Source organism: Tyto alba, unplaced genomic scaffold (genome assembly GCF_018691265.1).
Source record: "Tyto alba isolate M040663 unplaced genomic scaffold, T.alba_DEE_v4.0 Super-Scaffold_21, whole genome shotgun sequence".
Classification (NCBI taxonomy): Eukaryota; Metazoa; Chordata; class Aves; order Strigiformes; family Tytonidae; genus Tyto; species Tyto alba.
This window is the reverse complement of record NW_024881295.1, coordinates 21,439,550-21,460,622: the sequence shown is the minus strand read 5'-3', so window position 1 is coordinate 21,460,622 and position 21,073 is coordinate 21,439,550. Positions and strand designations below refer to the sequence as shown.

At 44.0% G+C, this 21,073-nt stretch overlaps 1 protein-coding gene across 1 annotated transcript in view; it reads right to left on the bottom strand.

Moving 5' to 3' along the window:
* Positions 1 to 14,528: 14,528 nt before the first annotated feature.
* The window catches only part of LOC116962343 (protein mono-ADP-ribosyltransferase PARP12-like), a 29,025-nt gene continuing 22,480 nt past the window's right edge, over positions 14,529 to 21,073 (bottom strand). Inside the window, exons 17-20 of the mRNA XM_032995757.2 lie at positions 20,412 to 20,492; positions 16,070 to 16,470; positions 15,556 to 15,710; positions 14,529 to 15,201 (exon numbers count right to left, since the gene is read on the bottom strand). The gene's annotated coding sequence lies outside the window, so the exon portion shown is untranslated. The remainder of the gene's footprint in view (positions 15,202 to 15,555; positions 15,711 to 16,069; positions 16,471 to 20,411; positions 20,493 to 21,073) is intronic.

Below are 21,073 nucleotides of genomic sequence, written 5' to 3'. Positions count from 1 at the left end.
AAAGAGTTTTCAGTGCTGACTCGTAGCTGGCATAGCAACAAAACATACACACTTGTATGTCCACGTGGTGGGTGGAGGACATAACGCTGACTACTGTTGGGTTGCCTCATCCCTCCTATTCTAACACCTTGATCTTCACCACAGCTAGCTTTGCTCTGTGTAAATATTGAAATTTTCCATGTTGGAGAGATGATTCTATGTGGTTATTGTTGTTATTTAACAACATTAATATCCAAGGAACATTATAACATTTATTCCATGAGGAAAACTATGCTTTGTAGCAGAACATCAAGTCTGGCAGAGCAGCAGTTTTCATGGCAGGGCCGCGTCTTTTGCTAATCCTAGGAAAACCTGCCCAATTTGGTCAGTTTATAAGTCTTTGCAAAATTACGCTTCACAAATATGCTGTTGAAATGCCTTTAGACTTCTTGGCAGCTGAGTTCCCCTATGGTTTCCCCATGTTGCTCAGGCATTTGAACAGCCAGTCCTTGGGACTGCAGCTTGTGCTCTCTTCACTACCTTCACTTCTGGCGTTCCCTTGCTAACTTTTTCAAGAAATCACTTTTGTATTCTCAACAATTTCTTTAATCTTCTGATTTTCATGCATATGTAATTGACTACAGGCAGGCTATCTTACAGCAACAGTCTGAACTGATTTAAAATGATTAGAGGACCTTGGCATAGATGCTAGAGGAGTATGAAGTGTTTATACTGTATCTATTTGCTTGTAATGCACCTTTGCCAGAGCCGTAATTCAATTTATGCATATGGATCAACTTTTTAATACCTTCCAGGAATAATTATTGTCATCATTTTATGTTTCAGTGTGTGTATTCAAATAAAACATGTCGCAATTGGATTGAAAAGGTTGAATCCTGTTTTGAAAAGTCTCATTTAAAGTGAATGGGTTTTGGCACTTTCAGAATAAAAGTCATTTTAGAATAAGTTGTGATGCAGCAGTCTCAAAAATATATTTTTGCAAAATATGAAGACGTATATCCCTCCATGTTCTTACACAGTTTAGCCTAATGAAGTGTAATTTCATTTAGCAGCCTTCAATCATACATACATATATGTATATATACATGCATATGTATATGTAAGAAAACAAAGTCCACAACTCTATATTCCACATTATTTTTTGCGTTCTTACCCAGGACTATTTGAAATTTGTAATTATTGTTTCTTGGTTATCATTTAGAAGCACATTCTGGTGCTATTCCAAGAAACTGCTGGGGCTGTACTCTAAGATGCATACGTTAACAGCCATGTAGGCAGTGTATGAGCAGTACACTGCAATCCCATACGGTTCCTCCTATTGCAAGAAGTGCAGTCCCATGCTTTTCTCATTATTTTAACTACTGAATGTCAAAATATTAAATAACCACCCCTTAATGAATCAGCACCAAAAATTTCTGTAATAACTACTTTCTTGATGGTTAAGGAATGCTGCCAAAATCAATATACTCATTGTCTGTGGTAAAATTTGTCAGCACTGTTATGAACCATAGAAACATATTATCAGTTGTTTTCTTTAGATGCATTTGCTTTGTTATTTTTTAACTGTCGTCTGAAAATTGACCTTTCAGTTGGCCATGAAATTAATATTCATTTTCATGGACAGCTACGTGTCTGAGGTGACCAACACCCCCCAGGCCATGCAAGCCTAGATATGCTGGCAAGAAGGAGTCCTCGCTGCACATCAGTCATCCACCAAGTCAGTGTAACTCCCGTAGCTTCCGTTTGTGTCCACACACCCAACTTCTCCAAGGTGAGCACACATCTGCAATGAGTATTAGTACAAATCAAGCCTTGACTGTGTCCGTCATCAGGTTCACAGAAGATACGGCTGGAAAACACCAGGGCTGCTGTGTTACACCTTCTGCCTCATTCACCTGCCACCTTTGCAGCCCATGGAGACTCACCTCCCTAGACTTTGAGGCTTGGGGTTCTTCAGCAGTGTCTGAACCCCAGTGAGGGCTGACATCAGGCCAATGCCCCCCATCCTTCCCGCCCTCCAGCGTGGTCCCCAGCACCTCGGCTCATGCACGCTGGCGAAGGAAACGCCAAAGCCCAACTTCACATTCATACCACGCACAAAAGCGGGAATACAGAGAGACTGGATGACTTGGCCAAATACCATCCAACATGCTGCACTGCAGCAGCAATGCAGTTCTGCTGTAGATTTGTAGGGGGATGCTCCTGCACATGCCTCTTGGACCTAACGCAGAAGACCCCTCACCTTCCCAGGGGATTGTGGAGGTGCTACCACAGCTAACTGGTAATACTGATAATTTCTCAGAGCTATATGGTAGTCACACCTATTTTTCCACTTCTGTGGATGGTCTCAAGCACGAGTCTTATGAGGAGCGGCTGAGGGAACCGGGGTTGTCTAGCCTGGAGAAAAAGAGGCTCAGGGGAGACCTTATCCCTCTCTACAACTACCTGAGAAGAGGCTGTAGCGAGATGGGCGTCATTCTCTTCTCGCAAGTAACAAATTATAGGATAGGATAATAGGAAATGGCCTCAAGTTGTGTCAGGGGAGGTTTAGATTGGATATTAGGAAAAAATTCTTCAGCACAGGGGTTGTCAAGCACTGGGACAGGCTGCCCAGGGAAGTGGTTGAGTCGCCATCCCTGGAGGGATTTAAAAGACGTGTGGATGTGGTGCTGAGGGACATGGGTTAGGGGTGGGCTTGGCAGTGTGAGGTTAATGGTTGGACTCTGTGATCTTAAACGTCTTTTCCAACCTTAACAATTCTATGATTCTATGACTATATAAGACTTCAGATGACAGTGGATCTGTTTCTGCATGTAGGCAAAGCCGTCTAAGAGTTAGTCAGTTTAATTCACACAGCAAATACAGATATATCATCTCACTGTGCTTCTTATCTACTCACACCAGTTTATAATGTTCCCCATGTCAGCCTTAACATGACTGAGTGCTTCACTTAGTATCATTACGGAGGGAGAGGCCTTTGGAATAGAAGTTGCCAATAACATCTCCGAGTGCGATAAAAAGAACAGTTTAGTTAATTTGATTTTTCACTAATCAGCACTCAGTAATAGACCGTGTTATTCTGACTCCAGCTGAGCAATCAATGAAGAAGTTTTATTCCAATGGATTTTGAGTTTTTCTAGATCAGCTGGGCTGGTTTTCAAACTGCTCTTCAAAAGCATAAGTTGTAACCAGGGATATTTTTTCCCAGAAAAAAAAAAAAAAAAAAAAAAAAAAAAAGAGAGAATCAGAATAACTTTTCCAATTACTGCCAGAACAGCTACTATTAAAGATTTTGCTTTGGAGTGGGAAATAGCTTGTGGTTTTGTCCAGCAGACATTTTTTGTGGCACACGCTCAGCACCATGTCCTCTTCTAAGAAGCCGGCCGATTTTAGTCCTTGGCGTTGGCGGGGCAGCGACAGCCCCCAGAGGAAGAGTGGCTGTGGCCACCCTCCGGCTCCCCTGCTGCTTCAGCGCGCCTCTGAAAATGAATCCTCACATACTTGGGGTTTTTTTTTTCAGAGAACAGCAACGGGCTTGTTTCACAACAGCTTTTGCTATATTTTACTTACGTGTCTTTCTCTCACTCCCTTCAAGGAAGAAAACACATGAATCCAGCCTTTGTTCCGAGTGGCGCTCTGCACGGCTTAACCCTCACCGCCCCGGCGATGTGCACTGTCGCAGCCTTCCTGACACAGCACCCCTCGGGGACCGGGCACACTTTGTCACCCATGTGGGCACGAAGAAAGGTGGAATCCCACCTACATATGACACCATATGCCTTTGTTGTTTTCCAGTCTCAAAACCATACTTTACCAAACCTAAATCTTAAAATTGAGGTGCCCGTGTCCTGCTTGGGACTGAAAATCATTAAATACCGTATATATTACTGATGGTTTTCTTACACCCTACTGCTCAGAGTGCTGTAATAGCGCTGGCTGCTTATGAACAACTACTGTTATTGTCAGCAGTAACGCTGTCACACACAGCAGCTTGAGAGAACTTAAGAAAATGTGCTGATGAACCACAGAAAGAAAGAAACCGGGACACTATCTGTGCACATTAACAGCAGCTATGAACTAACTTTGCAGTAGACTGTTTTCAATAGATATTGCCCCAGAGATATATTAGACAACAGTTTGTTCATTGGATCCCGACACTGTTATTTTTAAAAATAATTGAAACATTTAATAGAAAATGCATTTAATTTGGAATTATAAAAATAAACTTAGAAGAATACCATTTCTTAAAGTGCCATACTTTTATTCTGTGTTTTCTTTGGTCTTATTTTACTCCCAGTGGGATGGAATCTACAATAAACTTCTTTGCGTTTTCACACTCTGTCAAGAACCGAAGCGATCAAATACCAAACCCTGCGCTTCAGTCGCTGTCTGGTGATTTTTAACCCCAATCCATCTCATTGTTTATATTCTCTGCTTTGAGCTACTGATAATACCAAGCCTAACACTGGCTGAGGTTAGATGTTAACAGGGTTATCTGGAGCACCAGCCAGAGCTGGCGGGCACCGCTGCTGGGGGAACGATGGAGTGGGTGATACCAGCTAACTCCAAGGAGTTAAAACATCTCACCCGCGTGTACCAGCCCACCTCTAGCTGAGGCTGGCGAGCTCTTGGGCACAATGAAAAAACCCCGTAGAAGATCCCCTAACAGTTGCCATGCTTTTGTGAGGGTTTAAATTGTATTATCTGTTATTCAAGAACAAATTCCATGAGTCTGGGGGAAAACCTGAAACTGCAGATGACCTGCAAGCCTAGTCGACAGCCTGGCTAAGGATTTCCGTGGGCTCAAGTTTGAAGCTGAGCTGCAGTATCAGGACACGCTGCAGAAAATAAGTGTATATAAAATGAGTAAAATGAAGAGTGCAGCTGTTGACAGCCAGACACCGAAACAATTTGTTTAAAAATAAAACAACTCAACAGAACGTACTAGCTACTTCAGTGCCTTAACAGAAGCAGATACAAAATGTTATAAAGTGATAGAGTGAACTGCCTAAATGTATAGTGATGTTGCACAAGGCAGATCAGTTTAGGAATGTACAGCTTGCCTGTGATGAAATATTTGCTCATTCCAAGCCATAAGAATAGAGAACATTGAGTTTTCTGTTCTGAGAGTGTGGAGATGTTTGGTGGAGCCAAAGTCCTGCCGGCCAGAGGCACTCTGTGCCCTTCTGATAACATTTCCTTTCCTCCTGCCTGGCAGGACAGAACCTGGGAAGATGAATTTATGACCCCAACGAAACAGATCTCCCACAGTGCCAAATTTCAAGCTTGCATTATCTGGTGGTGCTGCCAGAGACTGTGAGAATGACGATGCTAACGCTGAATGGGTGGTGACCAGTTGATTTCTGAAGCCTGCTGAGGAAGAGCAGCATGTATATGCATGTGTGCCCCTGTATTCACTGGACTCTGACTTTGAAAGGAAGCTGTTTATGTGGGAGAGCTGAATCTCCAGCATTTTTTTTTTCTTTTTTTTTTTTTTTTTTTGCATAAGAGTTCTCTGGCAGTTTGCCTGATTTCAGAGCAGAGCTATTTTGCAATTATTGTTGTCTGGTTTGTCTTATTCTTCTTTTTTTTTTTCTGTGAGACACGCTGCAACAGGACAACCCCTTGGTGTATTCTTTTTTCCTGCTTCCAGGATGCAAACCCATGGCTGTGGGGAGGCTAGGGAGGCAGCAGGAAGACTTGCACAGAAGGAAGGACTCTGTGTGTGGGGGGGGTGTTTCTGTTTGCTGATACCTGTATCAGGGGTACGGATCATACAACAACGTATTGGAACAACCAGCCCTTCTCAGCTATTTCATTAAAATAACTCCTGAGCTGGAGGCTGCTTCCCCACAGGCAGTGAGAACAGCACTGTGGTCCAGCAGAAAGAGCTTGGGGTGCTTTTCCTAGGATGGGGAGCAGGGCAGGGGCTAACGTAGAACTGACTCTTGCAGATAGAGGGTTTCCTTTTAAACACGCCTAAAGCAAGACAGAGGGCCGTTTGATAGTGGCTCAGCCTTTTTCTGTTTATTTTTCAGGATGAAGTCTGGCCCGGAGACCTCCCTCAATGTGGCCGTTGCACTCGCCATCCCTGGCAGGCCTGAGAGCCAAGGTCCATCTGCCACGTGGCTTCGCACCCTCGTGGGTGGGCAGCCTTGCTGGCGCTGCCGAGTTCTCTCCAGAAACCTGTTGCTACCACACCAGGCTGCTATGGATAGGGGTGGTGGCAAAAGCAGCTCCTGCTTGGCTGTGAAAGAGAGCAATCGGCCGGGCTCAGCCTCTGCCCAAGAAAAATCAGCTGATGCGGCTGCGTTGTGAGAGCTGGGCCACAGTTACAAACGCAAATTTCTTCTCTTACTATTCTCTGGGAGAGATGAAGGAGCAAAGGGAGGACCTTGGGTGGAAAATACACCTTTGGTTATCCCAAGCTGTAAGCAGAAACCTTCCATTTCCAAAACCAGGCTAAGCAAATGTCACAGTCCCCTTACTCCTGTTAGGATATTCATTCATCCCTTCTAGGTTTTAAAGGAAATAAATTACCACCTGTGTTTTGGCTTATCCCCTTATCTCAAGATTTATCCTAAGTTCTCCTGTACTCTCAGGTTCATTCACACAGAAAAGTAAAATCCTTACATTATATCAGTAAATCCATTTTTCACTAATGAAAATCAAAAATGCTCAGGTTTCATTTGGATAAAAGAAAATTTTGTGTTAATTGGTACTCATGTTCACACCATATGTGTGCATATCCATATACAAGTTTGTTTAAAGCTGTTCAGGAAGAAGAGTGCCTACCGTCGGATACACCATTTTAGAACCAATCTAGTAAAATTAATATTTTTAATGGTCAGGAAATAGAGAAGTGAAAACCATGGCGAGTGCAATGGAGGGAGGGAGGGAGGGAGGTAAGAAAGTGTCTGATTTTAGAGTTCAGAGAGGAGCTGGCAGAAAAGGAGCGGCACCGTGCTGAGATGCTAAAATGCAAAACGCGCCCCTGGAAGATACACTAGGTGCACTACAGGTTAGACTTTCTGAAAGACCAACATAAGCTCTTGTCTATTTTTAAAGGACATTGCGATTAGAACACCAGCAGGTAGTGAAGTGTGTCTGGCATGACCACCAAGCACGAACTACTGAGTTTTCAATACCCTTCGAAGATACCAACTATCTGATGGACCACTGGCACTGTTGCTACACAGCTGAAACAAATGGTAAGTGAAGTGGCCAGAGCATCATTTCAGTAGCACACAGAAGAATTCAGATCAGCAGTATCACTTTTGGGAGTCTTGCCCACATTAAGAAACCCAAAGCAAACATAGCCATTAACTCAATAAATGTATAGTGAACTGGGAATCCGAGTTAATCAGTTCAGTAAGGGGGAACTTGCTAATTTGTTTGCCAGGAGCATTAGCAAATAAGATCCAGCTGAGCATGACCTAAGCCGTAGGACTTGTTCTCACTCAGCTTTGCAAAATAAGAGCAATTAATTAGGCAAAGAACATACATTCTCCTAAAAGGAATTGAGCACTTTTTTTTTTTTTTTTTTTTTTTTTAAATGATTAAAAGACCTGCTCAGCTGGAGAAAGGACATTGTGTTGTTTCTGTGTTTTGAGCACACACACCCCCTCCGCTATTATTAGGACTCAGTTTGTAGCGGGAGCAGAAAACCAGATGGCAATCCCCCGTCTCAATAAATGGGAGCGTTTCTGCGTGCTGTCATCTGCTTGCCCAGCCTGTGTGTTGTGAACTCTAGGCCCAATGTGGGGGAATAGAAACAATTTTATTGACAGGTGGAATTGCTGCTATTTAAGGTCAGATATTTGTCTATGTAATTTATAAAGATCTGTGTGTTGTTAAATGCTTGGTTACAAGAATGGGGGGGGGGGAGGGGCGGGAAATATAAAATTTTTTATTTCTTCAGCTAAAAATTATTTTGTCCTGTCAGGGTTAAATAATTTCACATGCATATATATGCTACTATAAAACTAAAGTAGTTTCAGAATTTATTCAAATAAAATTTGTTTAGAGTTAATTCATAGTTAATTTAATAAAATGCTCTCTTTTTGCAATATGTTCAAATACCATCTGAAAAAAAAAATGTAGTGTGTGTTTAGATATCCTTCCCTTTCCTGCTCATAATAACCATGCTGTAGTAAAAGATGTGTGGAGAAGACACACTTGAAACCTATACAAGAAAGAAACAAGGTACAGAGGAAATTCACACTGAGAACAGAGAGGCTTACTGCAACCATTGGGAGAAGAAAGAAAATTAAATGTATGCACCAAAGAAAACTAAGCATGATTAGATGCCAGGTATATTAAAGGGATTTCAGATCTATATAGACCCTGTACTCCTTCCTCTGCAGTGGTCAACTGAATCCCAGCCTCTGCTCTAGGGACTATTCAAGGACTTCTGAACAATTAACCGGTCTGAACAACAGTAGAGACTGAGGGGTGCACTTCAAAGAACTATATTGCTTTTGTATATTTAACGTTTTGAAGGAATATGTTGTATTTGAATGAGATTAATCTTTCAGAGTCTAAATATTGACGTTTAGATTGTCTTGTTTAACTTATATTAGGTACTTGTCTTTATAGTTCCTGAACCTCCCGAGAAATTGGTGGTATTTTGTCCTCATGTTACAATATGTCCACTCAAGAAACAGTCATCTGATGACGAAGCAAATCTGTATAAAACAGTCACAGTGATGTATTAATAAATGGGCTTGATGCACCTCAGTCCTGAGTCCAGCTCACATTCAGGTAACTGCTGTCTCCAAGAACCTTTGAAGGACACTAGATGTAAATACTAAGTGTCAAGGCACAATACAAATAAATGCTTCTGTCTGATTCAAGAAAACTTTTTTTTTTTTTTTTTTCTGTTCCATTTAGGCCTTGAAAAACTTGATTTCTGATTTCCTGAAAACTAGGGGAAGTTGTTGAGAATCTAAAATTTGCTGCTGTAAATTTAAATTTTGCAGATCCAACCTTTATCTTCAAAGGACCTTCCACACGGGTGGTATCAGTGATGTCCCTCTCAACACCTACATTTTAATACTGGCAAATGAGAACTTGAGTAATGCACAAAAGATAGAAAAGGTAGAACATCTAATTGGTACTGTTCATGAAAGTGGCATCCTGACAAAGGCTTTGACCTTTAGCAATTTCACCTGAGTCAGTTTTCTGCGACAAACCCAACATTCGAGTCGGTTTTCTAACCTGCTGGCAATTTTGAGAGGGCAGAGGATTGAAGGGCTTTAGTGTTGCTCTTCCCAGTATAATATTCATGGATTTGCACTGTGTTTTAATGTAGAGTATGAAACTTAACTGGTCGAACTTAATTTCACCCTGAACAGTAACTCCCTCCAAAAGAAAAGGATGGACTGGAGCTGTAATTCTGTTCTAAGCAACAGAGTATTTGATAACGAATGGCAATGAAATTATAAAGGAATAATATTAATTTACCTTAACCTTGCTCTGGCTGTCACCTAATTATAGCAGATGACTGGAGCATTGTTGATTCGGTGGCTTTGGGGTTGAGATGTGTTTTACGAAAAGAAATTAAGATAATTTGAAGAGTGAAAAGTGAATTCTGAAATCCATGGGAAGACCCATGGTTTTCTTCTGCTTTCTGCCTTGCTTTCTGATTCCTTAAGTAGCTTTTTTTTTTTTTTTTTTTCCCCCAAAAGGATTTAAAAGTGAATTTTAATTGTTTAAAGGTATTTTTTGAACTCCCAAGTTATACTTGATGCTAGAGAAGTGACACTACGATACGAGACTCATGGTACAATCCCAGCTCTGGCTCTGCAGGTGGCCTATGGTCAGGACATGTTAGCAACCGCTCTCCCAGAGATTTTTCCCTAAAAGAAACATGTGTTTAATGCTCAAAATCAGGCCTTCTACCGTTTTATGCCTAATTAATAAGCCATGGCATGTAGGCAGCCTTTACTTTTGGGTGCCAACTGGCCGTTCCTGAGTCACCTTTTTCTCACCTGAGGATTTTTTGAATGTGCTGCATTTCTGTTGCTGGGACTGAGTAGACTTGGGAGCTGGTGTTTAGGCATCGACAGAGATCTTTCCCAGTCATCACATCAATAGATTTTCTAGCTGTGATGTTGTGAGTGGACAGTGGATTTGAAAGTCCTAAATGATCTGGCAGTTGTCTACATTGGAGGTTGGTGTACCAGCTTACAACAGTCAGAGCTCTTTTGATTTAGAAGGGCTTGTGATGGTCTGTGGGCCTGGGAAGCTTCTTCCCATGGCCAAGAGGAGGCTGAGAGCATTGGGGTTTGTAGCTTAAGACACCTCCAGCAGTATTTGAGGTGACAGGGGCAATCTGAGCTGCTGGGTGGGTGACCTGACTGGAAGGCTGTGGGTCCCCACAGCTCTGGGTAGGCACTGACTTCTGCTGTTCTGAGGCCAAAGACGGGGCATAAATGACAACGAACGAAGGGATGCAACTATAATCAAGCTTTCTACTGTCCCAGAAACAGTTTTAAAACCAGAACCAGTGCTTAATACTCAGCTGCGAAGTGATTTTTCCTTCAATTCCAAGCCATCAGATGCCTGCAGACGGGCAGACTGGCATCCCACCTACGGAAGGCGCGCTGCTCTGCACAGGGTAACACGACCTTGTAGGGCTGAGGGAAGAGCAGGGTCAAGAAGTTCATTCTGTGAGTCACTGATTAGGAGAAAAATCTTGGCTGCATTTCCTGACGTGAGTTACCCCGAGGAATATTGTCTGCCTTAGTATGGTTTGGCTTTCTGGACGAGTACCTGACCAGAGCTGCAGCCCTCGCCTTGCCCTCACGCTCAGATTCTCCTCGGGCTTATAACTTGAAACCCAAATGAACTCTTGGTTTCTTTCTTGCTTAAATACTCCTGTCCCACCTTTCCATATGACATCTCTGAGTTACCCCCACAGAGATCTGATCCTTTTTCAGAGAAAAAGCTGCCATCCGATCCTCCACATTAATTGTAGTAGCCAGCTCTTAACATGCTTCTCAACAGCAAACTCTTCCTTCAAACTATTTTCGCTTACGGAGAAAATCCTCCTACCCCACCGTAATAAGCTGATTTCTAAGGAAAAATATATTACAGCTACTATTTGTTCTGTGACTGTGTTAGAAACCTCAGTGGGCAAAGTTTTGTGCAAGAAAGAAACCGCTTGGACAGCCTGATCCCAAGAGTTAATACAGAAAAGGGAAAGCTCGGTGCAAGCAGGGAGAGCAGACACTGACGTGTGAGAGAACAAAATGATTGCCAACAGCCGTCCTGCAACCACCTTCCAATTCCATACTAGCTAGCCATTGCTTCCTACTGCCAGAACACCCTACCATCACCAATGCGAAACTGGAGCATTTTCTATGAACCTTATCTAGATCTGCAGGAGCCAAAAGCCATTATTTCCCAGGAGAGTTATAAATTCCATGCAGTGAAAACAGATATATTTACTACACTCGTCTCCCTATGTATGGAGACACAGTGAGTTTATTTGTGGAGTGGGTAAATAAGGAATCAGTTTAAGCCACATCGGGCTTTCTGGCTGACTAGACAATAGCTTATCTACTTGGCAGACACCAAATCCTCCTCCAGTAAATACACTGCAGCCAGCTGTGCCATCTATGGCCAGTTGGTTTTCCCCAGTACTGGCCAAAGTCCTTCTCGTTCGTTTCCTCCTGTACCTCAATGGACACAAGTCACAGTTTCCCTTTATCGCACAATGGCTGAATCAAAATATAAGAATAAATTTGTAATAGTGCTCTGGGGTGCTTTGCCCCTGGGACCCGACCACATCAAGGGACAACGTGCTCGGATGGTGTGGTACCCCTCATATGAAAGCTTGCCAGAGAGCAAGGAAGATGCACAGTGAACAGCAAGATATTACATTTAGTTCTCTAGCACTTTGTTAGCAAAGAAGTCTTCGAGCATTCAGAAATACAAAATTCTCTCAACAATATAATTTTGTGAATTTAAAGTATAGTGATGTCCGTCCTCACCTTCAGAAAAACCATGAAATGAGATGGCTGGATTTTGAGTTACAAGATTTAACGCCAGAACAGGAAGGAAACGAGCTGTTTGCCTGTACGTGATTTAACTAACAGTGTTTGCTCTGTTACAGGCCTGTCAATGCAAGGTGTTTTTGTTAAACTGGGAATCTGAAATGTGGCTTCCATAAAAAGTATAGCAGCAGACTCCCGTGTATGCGTGCGGTCAGTCACAGGAAATGTTCATCTGAAACCTTTAGGGGTATTCTGCATCGTGGAGAAAATATTTGTACCCAGTGATGGCAAGAGTCCATCTCAGACACCCCCACACACGCACCTCCAGCCCTGAAATGGAAACTAGCGGTTCAGTAAAATGGGGTCCTCAGATTGTCATGCAGAAGTGAAATGTGCGCTATCCAGACAGGCAGGGACACTTCAGGAGTAGGACTATGCGATTTGATAAACCTGCAATGAAAAGCACCTGCACCCCAGCAAACCCCAACACCAGCCAGCAGCACAGGCGGTTCAGGGGAGCACAGACAGACTTGGATTTGGTATGCAGATTATTGGAGGGAGAGAGTTAAAAGAACGATCTTATCAACAACTGGAATCATTATCTAGTAAACATCACCCCTCCCAAAGCATCCTTTGCCTCCTGCTTCCATCGAAAGCCCTGTGCTTAGCCATGGTTAACAAGATCCACATCCACTAGGTCCACAAAGCTCCTGATGAGCTCACTAGTTTGCTTAAAGAAAAACCTTCAGTTTCTGATTCAAATCCCCCAACTCCCCGCAGAAGGAGAAGAAGGCGGAAATAAACCAAATACAACAATTCAGTCCAGGGGCTAATTTACTTAGGGGTTTTCCTACAGACATGAGCTGAAAGTTGAGATGGCAGAACAATCCCTCACCCATCCCAGTGGGAGCACACACTGCTGGGGCACTTCTCAATTGCCCGGAGAAGTGCCAGGCAGCAGCAGGGCAATTCAAAACGGCCACCACCAACTTCAGGCTGCAGGGTGGGAAGGGGAACAAAGTCCCTTTACCAGTGTTTGCTCACTTCTGCAAACACTGGCTCTGCAGCCGTGGTGGGATGTTGCCATGCACCGTTATTCAGCTCACCGCGGGCTTCCTCGCTCTTCATGTCGCGGTGTGCTGGGGATCTAACTTCAGCAGCTACAATATCCCCGCTTCTCTTGCCCTAAACCCAGGGCAGCTCTGCTCTGGGACGGGGGAGTCACCCAGCGGGGACAGGGTGTCACCAGTGGGATGGGCAGACTTGAGAACAGGGTGAGAAGTGCTGGCAGAGATGTGATCAGGGCACAAAGCAAACCACATCCCCGGTGTCAGTTATGGGACCCCCGGGCTGGTTTATAGCATCAATTTGTACCCCCAGGGTTTCCCACCAACTGAGGCTGCAGGGCTCCTCCTCACAGGGTTTCCCAGTGCCCAGCTGGGACAGGGCCACCAGCAGGCAGGTATTTCCAATGTTATGACCCCAAACTCAGCTCTGGGCAAAGGTAGGAGGCAATGTCCCCAGTGAAGAGAAGACGACTCAAAGCAGTCGTGGTGTCCTGCACCCTTGGGCCCTTTACGGACCTGCTGAAGTGCTCCTAGACCTGCAAGGGCCAGAGCTGCTCCCAGGGGATGGCTGAGTGTAAGGACTGGCACACCAGGGCAGAGCTCGAGGGAGCTGCTTCCAGCTGGTCCATGAGCAAGACTGATCCTCAGGCAAGCCCAGAAGAGCTTGCTCTTCCCTCACCAAGAGCAAAAGTTGAACAGCAGCTTCCTGCAATGACACCACCGCGCTGCTCCCCCCCGCCCCAGCTCCAGTTTAACATCTGAACGTGCTGGAGCTGCCCTCAGCATGGGAAGGCCAGGTGCACAGCAGGCTGCTGCACACCTACGTGGCAACACCCACTAGAAATCCACTACAATATCCTGGTGTGAATCCAAGGAACATATCACACTCGTCCTTCAAGTTGTGAGAGGGAGGTTGTGTAATCCCCTTAAAGTGAGATCCCAGCCCAGCCTGCAGTCCACAAGGGTGCAGACAGCTCAAAATAATAACTTAGCTCTTTCTAGAAGAGCAGGAAATTACTGTTGTTTTGATTTGTGGTATGACTGGACTGCAAGTATAGCCTGTGGCATCTACCCCTTCTCTCAGAGGGGTTATGTGAAGACGGGTCCCTTCACTAGCTGTCCACTGTGTTGTCTACTCCAGCTTCACATGATCAATGGACAAAGCAGACTGAGGAAGACCAATGAGTCATTTGCTTCTTTGTTATCCAGGAATATTTTTTTTCCCATCTGAATTGGAGTCTTTCTGACTCTTATTGCAAGATAACCAAATGGGACCAGCAGAGAAATTAGGGAACATGATGTAACAGTCCTTTAGGATATGATCTAAAAGCCTTTTCTTGCCACAACACTCAAAGCAGCCAAACCACAGGACAAAAACAGCTCAGAGCCCATTGTCTACTTTTCTTACACTGACAAGATGCTGATGATCTTCACTCCATGGAAAAACAACTACAAAGAGTCACCCCTCAAACATGCTTTTTATACTCCATTTTCCCCATTTGCTGTAATTCAGTGCCCCAAGTATGTCCTAAACAACATCTAGTTATGTACCGTATTTTACATGGAAGCAATTAGTTTTATAAATTAATCACAATGCACATTTAAATCTACATTGCACTTGATCCAAATCATCATCACATTGTCGTGGCTATATTATTTATGACGATTTAACTGCCACCAGTCTGTTTAGGAAGAAAACAACTCTCATAGAGGACCCAACCATTCCATACGTTACCATACTTGTAGTTTCACTGCTGTAACTGAAACAGAGCTGCAGTATAGCTGAACGTGATATGTGAAGTTCTTACATGCACTATAGAGTTCAAAAAAGTCAAACCTTTGCCTGTTATTTTCAGATGAGATATTGTTACCTCTGATACCGTCTTTATCAGGTTGAACGTGTATACTCCAAGATATAAGCTGGGAAAATCTGGTGCTTCTCAAATAAGACAAAGATGGAAAAATTTTTTTCAATTATCTACACAGCTGTCCAAAAGTCTGTTTGAAACCCCAAGTCTGGCTGGAGGACAAAGGTAGACTTGCTTTCCCTGAACAAAGTCTCCAACAGTGGTGGTCTGTGCTGGATGGACAGTATTGATGAGAATAACTTACATCTTTGGCAAAGTAGCTTCCTAGGGACCAGAAAAAGCCACAGGTAAGAAAATGCACAAACTGAAGTAACAAACATCTGCTATCAGCACTTCAGCAGCCAACTCCTCAACAAGCACCTTCTTCTCTTTCCTACCCCAGGTAGCTCCAAACACATCCTTGCCAGGTGTTTCCACATGAGTTTATTTTAAGACATCAACAGATGGGGCTGATATGGCGGCTTTCACTGCAGCTTTTTGTTGCTTCACTGGTTACAAAAGGTCTGAGGGGGTAGGATCAGGACCACACAGTAGAAAGCACAGCTTGTGCTGTGCTCTCCCCTGCACTCTGGAAACACCACAGGCATTTTGATGCAGATCCAGCTCATGCACTTGTACCTTTTACATATGTTGTCCCATGAGATCCACAGATCCTCCAGCTGAAATTCGGCTCACAGATAGCAGGCACGTGAGGTGGACTCATCCCGTGGAATGGGAACCACTCATCTACCACCTCCTGCCCTGGGCTTCTCTTTTCCATGTGCTCTTCCTGCCTACAGAAAAAGATATCAGAGGTTTAGCATATACATGTATATGCACCCATACACAAGCACTTCTTATCTTTATGGATCAGCTGCCTTCTCCGCCCAGGTCCCAGCCAGACCCAAAATACTATGGAAGATGGAAAAAAAAAAAAAATGATGTAACCCCCTGACCTGTATCCCAGTGAGTAATGAAACACACACACTGCACACATTGCAGCATTGCCTTGGTCTCCCCAGTAAATCTGTGTGCCTGACCAAACCAGAGGCAGTGGTATTTGAAATCAGAAGAGGCGAAGGATCTGAGCTAAGATCCTTTTTCTTTGACCCAAGCCTTCCCCTCTCTCACTTGTCAGGACAAAGCCTTCTACCTGGAATCAGCTGGCTGGTGGTGGCTTCTTGCATGCCAAGAGGAGGCAGGTATGGCAGTGCCCACAGCTCCTCTCCGTTCAGCATTGCGGTTGCAAAAATCCTTTAACAGAGAAAGAGAGTATGTGGCCAGGGGAAAAAGAAAAACAACCTCTTCCTTTTGTGGTGTTAGATCTGGTCTCAACAGACTATGGTCTAACTCTGAACTAGATGGCTGGATTTGATGGCATGGATGAAGGGGTGGCTTGATCTTTAGCTGGCCTTCAAAAAGAGTTTTCTTCTTTTCTGTTCATATCAGTACCAGGAAGGCCAAGATAGCTAATGTGTGTCAGATGTTCGTCCGCAGTCATGCTTTTTCCTTCCCTGGCCTCCATCCTAAGGAACGTGTCTTAGATCTTCCTCCCTGCAAAACCAGCAGAAGAAACCAGGGAACTCTGAGCTGGAGCTAAGAGAAATCCCTGTGTCATCACAAATGCAAAAAATCCCACTGCGCTTCAGATATTTTTGAAAGAAACTTTGCTAGTAAAACGGGAGCTATTTCAGAAATACAAGATCGTCTTGATGAGGGAGAAGAGAAAAAAAAAAAAAAAACAAGGAAACAGAGTTTCTGATATATCAAATAGCTGCTACTCACACCTCATACAGGGATAAATACAATAGATCACAAGCCAAACAGTGCTCTCTCACACTCCCTTTGCAGCCCTGAACTCTAATTCTCAATAGAATTAACACTTTAAGTTTTGGTCTCAGACCTCAATTTTTCCGATAAAACACTGGCCAGTAAGCAGACCACATTTTTGACAAATTCAGTATATCTGTTCTCAGAGAAGACCTGAAGTAGTCACTTGTTTATATATACTCAAATATTGTCAGTTTCTCTCTTTATCAGCGGGGTAAAATTAATTTAACCAGTTATATCCATCCCCCCACTGGCCTTCAAATCAAATCTGTCTACTAATTTCTCATGCTCTGTCCAGCCACAGCCAAGTCTGACTCAAGGAAATGTGCAAAACTATACATTACACCTACAAAACAAAGAGCCCTCTCCACCAGAGTTTTGACTAAAGGTTTTTGGTGAATTTGTGGAAAATACTCATGCCAACTGGAACCACTTTTTTTTTTTTTTTTTTTTTTTTTTTTTTTTTTTCAGGAACATTCAGTTTTGGTGCTATTTTTTCCTTGGAAAACTTCAGACCCAGACTGGCATCTCTGGTTACTTCACTCGAGCTCAAGTGACCCTATCCCATGGTCCATTTGTGAAATGATAGGGGCAGGCACCCAAAACAGGGAGTCTTAGCTTCAGTTCAAGTATAGGATTAAATGTAGGTCTCTCATATCCTGGGGAAACAGTCCACTCACTCCTCTGGCTGTGGTTAATCAACCTCTCAGATTTCATGAAAAAATAAAAATCTGGCCTTCTCCATATTGAATGAGAACATTGCAGTTGTGAGAAGCCAAACAGTAAAGAAAACATTTCCCCAAATCATGATGTTCTACCAACAGGGAGGGTATGTACCACTCGAGCTTATAATGCCTGTGTTTGTTGGGTTTTTTTCTAAAAAACATCATAGAATCTGATAGTTTTAAAAATGGCTTGTGTAAAGCCAGGCTTACAAAACAAGATTTGTATGCCCCCTAAATCTAAACGCCAGGTTTATAAAAGTCATCTTTGTAATAAAAATCTTTTGCGTTGCTGGGTTTTCCTAATCAAAACATAAATTTCCTATAAACCCCAGGTCTAACTCCGCAGGGCCCCAACCTTTTTGTCACCCTCCCCCTCCCATCTTTGGATTTGGTTATTTTTCCACCATAAATCAGAGAATCAGAGCGGTCTGCTCCCGAGGAATGTGCCTGAGCCCACGAGGGCTGGGATAGGGGGCTGAACGGAGAGGGAGGCGGTTTGCCTTTTGCCAAGGGGGGAGCCACCCACACGCCGGGAGGGTGGGATGGGGGCCCAGCCATTATCTGAACGGCTCCGCTGCCACCCAGGGAATGAAGTAAAGCGGATACAAACAACCGGAGACGCTGCCAAAGCGTCGTGCTCCGAGTCCTCCGAAGCCTGCGGATGCTGTAATCCCTTCATTGTCTGCTGAAATAGGTTCTCGATTTCCCTGTTATTTGCTGTCATCCCAGCTGGCTTCTACTAGCTGGAAAAAAAAGTTAACGCAACACAGACCAACGTGCTGCAGTGCTTTTCGTTACACCGCCCCGGTCCCTCCCAAAGGACCTAGCCACCACCCACTCTGGGTGCGATCACGGCCTGTCATTTTTCAGAGCCCTCTCTCACTTACTCACAATCTTTTCCTTGCTCTCACTCCCGTCCCATTCTGCTCCAAACTACTCCAAGAGCTTGTCTGTAATACAAAGGAACTATTGCTTTCTGCGGAGCACGTTTCTTCTGCCCGGAGAACACCTGCAGTCCTAAGTACCATAAATCAAAGCTGTCAAAAGACACTGGGCATTCAGAATAGGCGTCCAGCTGGAAAAGAGAACGTGAAATCCTTGTTCCATATCAAGTGCACACTTATCTTTCTTGTGCACTAACTCATCTTTATAGACAAGCCCTGACGGTACCGTAGTGAGTCATCAAAGCAGCTTTATTTAGAATCATGCTGCCTGATGTTTCAAAACCACACAAGACCTAAAGCTCGTTATAGCAGTACTGAAGGAGCTGATGGTCCCCCTAACGTGCATGCTTTGATTTGAAATTCTAGAGCGTGACTGACTTTTAAAGGTGAAACGGTCCTGTGAATAGGGAGCGCTGGGGGCTCAGCCTCCGGATCATCAGCTGTCATGTAGGTCAAACCAAAAGCACAGTGGATAAGCCAACATTTCTGCACGCTGGCTATTTAGATGTACAGTGCTCTGGCGTGAATGGACAGCCCTGTGTCCCCTGCACAGCTCTTCTGCACAGCCATCCTTGTCCCTCTTTTAGCTGTACATTTTGGAGTGAAACATTTGGAAGCTGAAAACTAATATTCCTGTACTCAGACATGTATTTTAAATTTGCTTAAAGCAAGACATTACACACTATAACTTTTCCCAAAGTAGTGACTAGATGTGAACAGATATATACCTCATATCCTATTTCAGACAGTACTGAATGGTCCCAGTCTGAAGGAGACATGATGTATGTGAACAGCATCTGATTGCCTGTTTAAAACAAGTTTGACCAAGATTAAAAAACTCAAGGGATTTCCACGAGACAGTCTCATGGTCATGTTTTAGGGACTGCCTCAGAAAACCTTCCGTCTTTATATTCTTTATATATAAGCTCTTCTCTCTTACTAATGCAAGCTACAAGTAGAGAATGTCAATGTATGTTACAGTGAGGCTCTGCAGCAAGATGCATCGCACAGTTCTTTCACAGCAAGTGTTACCTTTGCCTTCCTTGCTTGACTACATGCTTATAAACATGCCTGATAATTGTAGGGACCCAGTCTTGTCTAAAGAAAGTACAAACAGCTCTTTAAGCACAATTCCTGCATTACCTCTCCTTACCACCACCAGGCCATATTGGCCTCCTTTGGCAGTAAGCTACCAAAAAAAAAAAAAAAAAAAAATAAGCAGTGGCACAAATAGTTCACACAATGCCTGTTGGTACCCTAAGAAATTATTAAAACTATCCTTAAAACTATCAGCTCTTTGGGAAAGGAATCAGAGAAGGAAAAGCACAGCAAAACCACATCAGATTATCAACATCTGCCTTTTGCTCCAACCAGAACATTCACTTTCTTCCCTTTTCTCTCATTTCCCCTGATTGCTACAAGACTCTACGCGCCCCTGTTCCAGCAACACCGCCCAAATTTCCCCTAACTGATGTCTCCACTCTTCCAGTCCCACTCTTCCTCCTGCTCCAGACTACAGCATCCACAAATCAGGATGTCAGCCTTACTCCCCGAGCTCCCCAACTCACCAGCAGGCTCTATGGCAAACCAAAAGTATATTTTCCCCAGGCTACATGGCCATGCGTGCCTGAGTTGGACCTGCTGTTTCACATTGTCACCAGTATCGGCCTTCATAGAAGAATATAAAACACCACCCTAGAAACTCCACTCCTGAAAACAGTAGAGTTTTTACACTGAGCGCCTCCAGCCATGTAACTTCTCATCAGCAGGAAGTGGGAAATTGCCCTGGCTCTCTCCAGGCTGCTGGGATTTCTCCTCGGAGCGCTCCCCTTGCGGCATGACTGCCGCCGTGACAGCCTGTCAACGCTGTCAAACCCACCGCCCGGCCTACCTGCACGAAGCCTGCATCAGCAGATAAATGAGTCACCCCGGGAGAACTAAATAAACCGACGTTATTTCCCACTGGCAGGAAAATAATAAGTATAACATCCCATACCTTTCATTGTCTTGTTTCCTGCTGCCACTCTTTGCATTGCTAGGACTTCTGCAGATTTTTATCACAGTCTCTGGACCATTTCTTGAACGAGAAGACAAGTGCACCACGAGTGAGAAAGGAGGTTTTTGCCATCTGGCAATGCTACCCAGATGTCGTTGTGCAACACAACGGGAATAGCCTTGCCAGTGCAGCTCCTGCACGCAGCCCCTCCTCTGCTCCCTGCCATTTCCACTTCAGACATTTTGCTGTCAGTAAGAAGGGATCTGTGCAGACCTTTTGTGCTGTAGCGGCTGACTGAGGGGTTCATTAGCACCACCACCCAATTTCACATTCTCTTCCCTTCATATAGATTCTCTTTCCAAAGCCGCCAAGACTTAGGGGGGATGCTGACTTGGTTTCCAAGCAACACTAGCTCCTCTTCTGGTGCTGAAAGAAGTGACCCTCTCCTCTCTGACCTCACGGTGATAGCACAGGGAGAACACTCACAGCCACTTGAAGTTCTGCCTGGGAAAGTTTTGGGAATGTTTGTGGGCATCTTTTTGGCTGTGCCTCAATCGAAGCGGTCAAAACGTGGATGATACCCAGCAAACCTTTCATTCCACTTACAGTAGTGTGATCTCTATCACAAAAACAGGCCTCCCTGAACTATGAGTCCTTCTCTG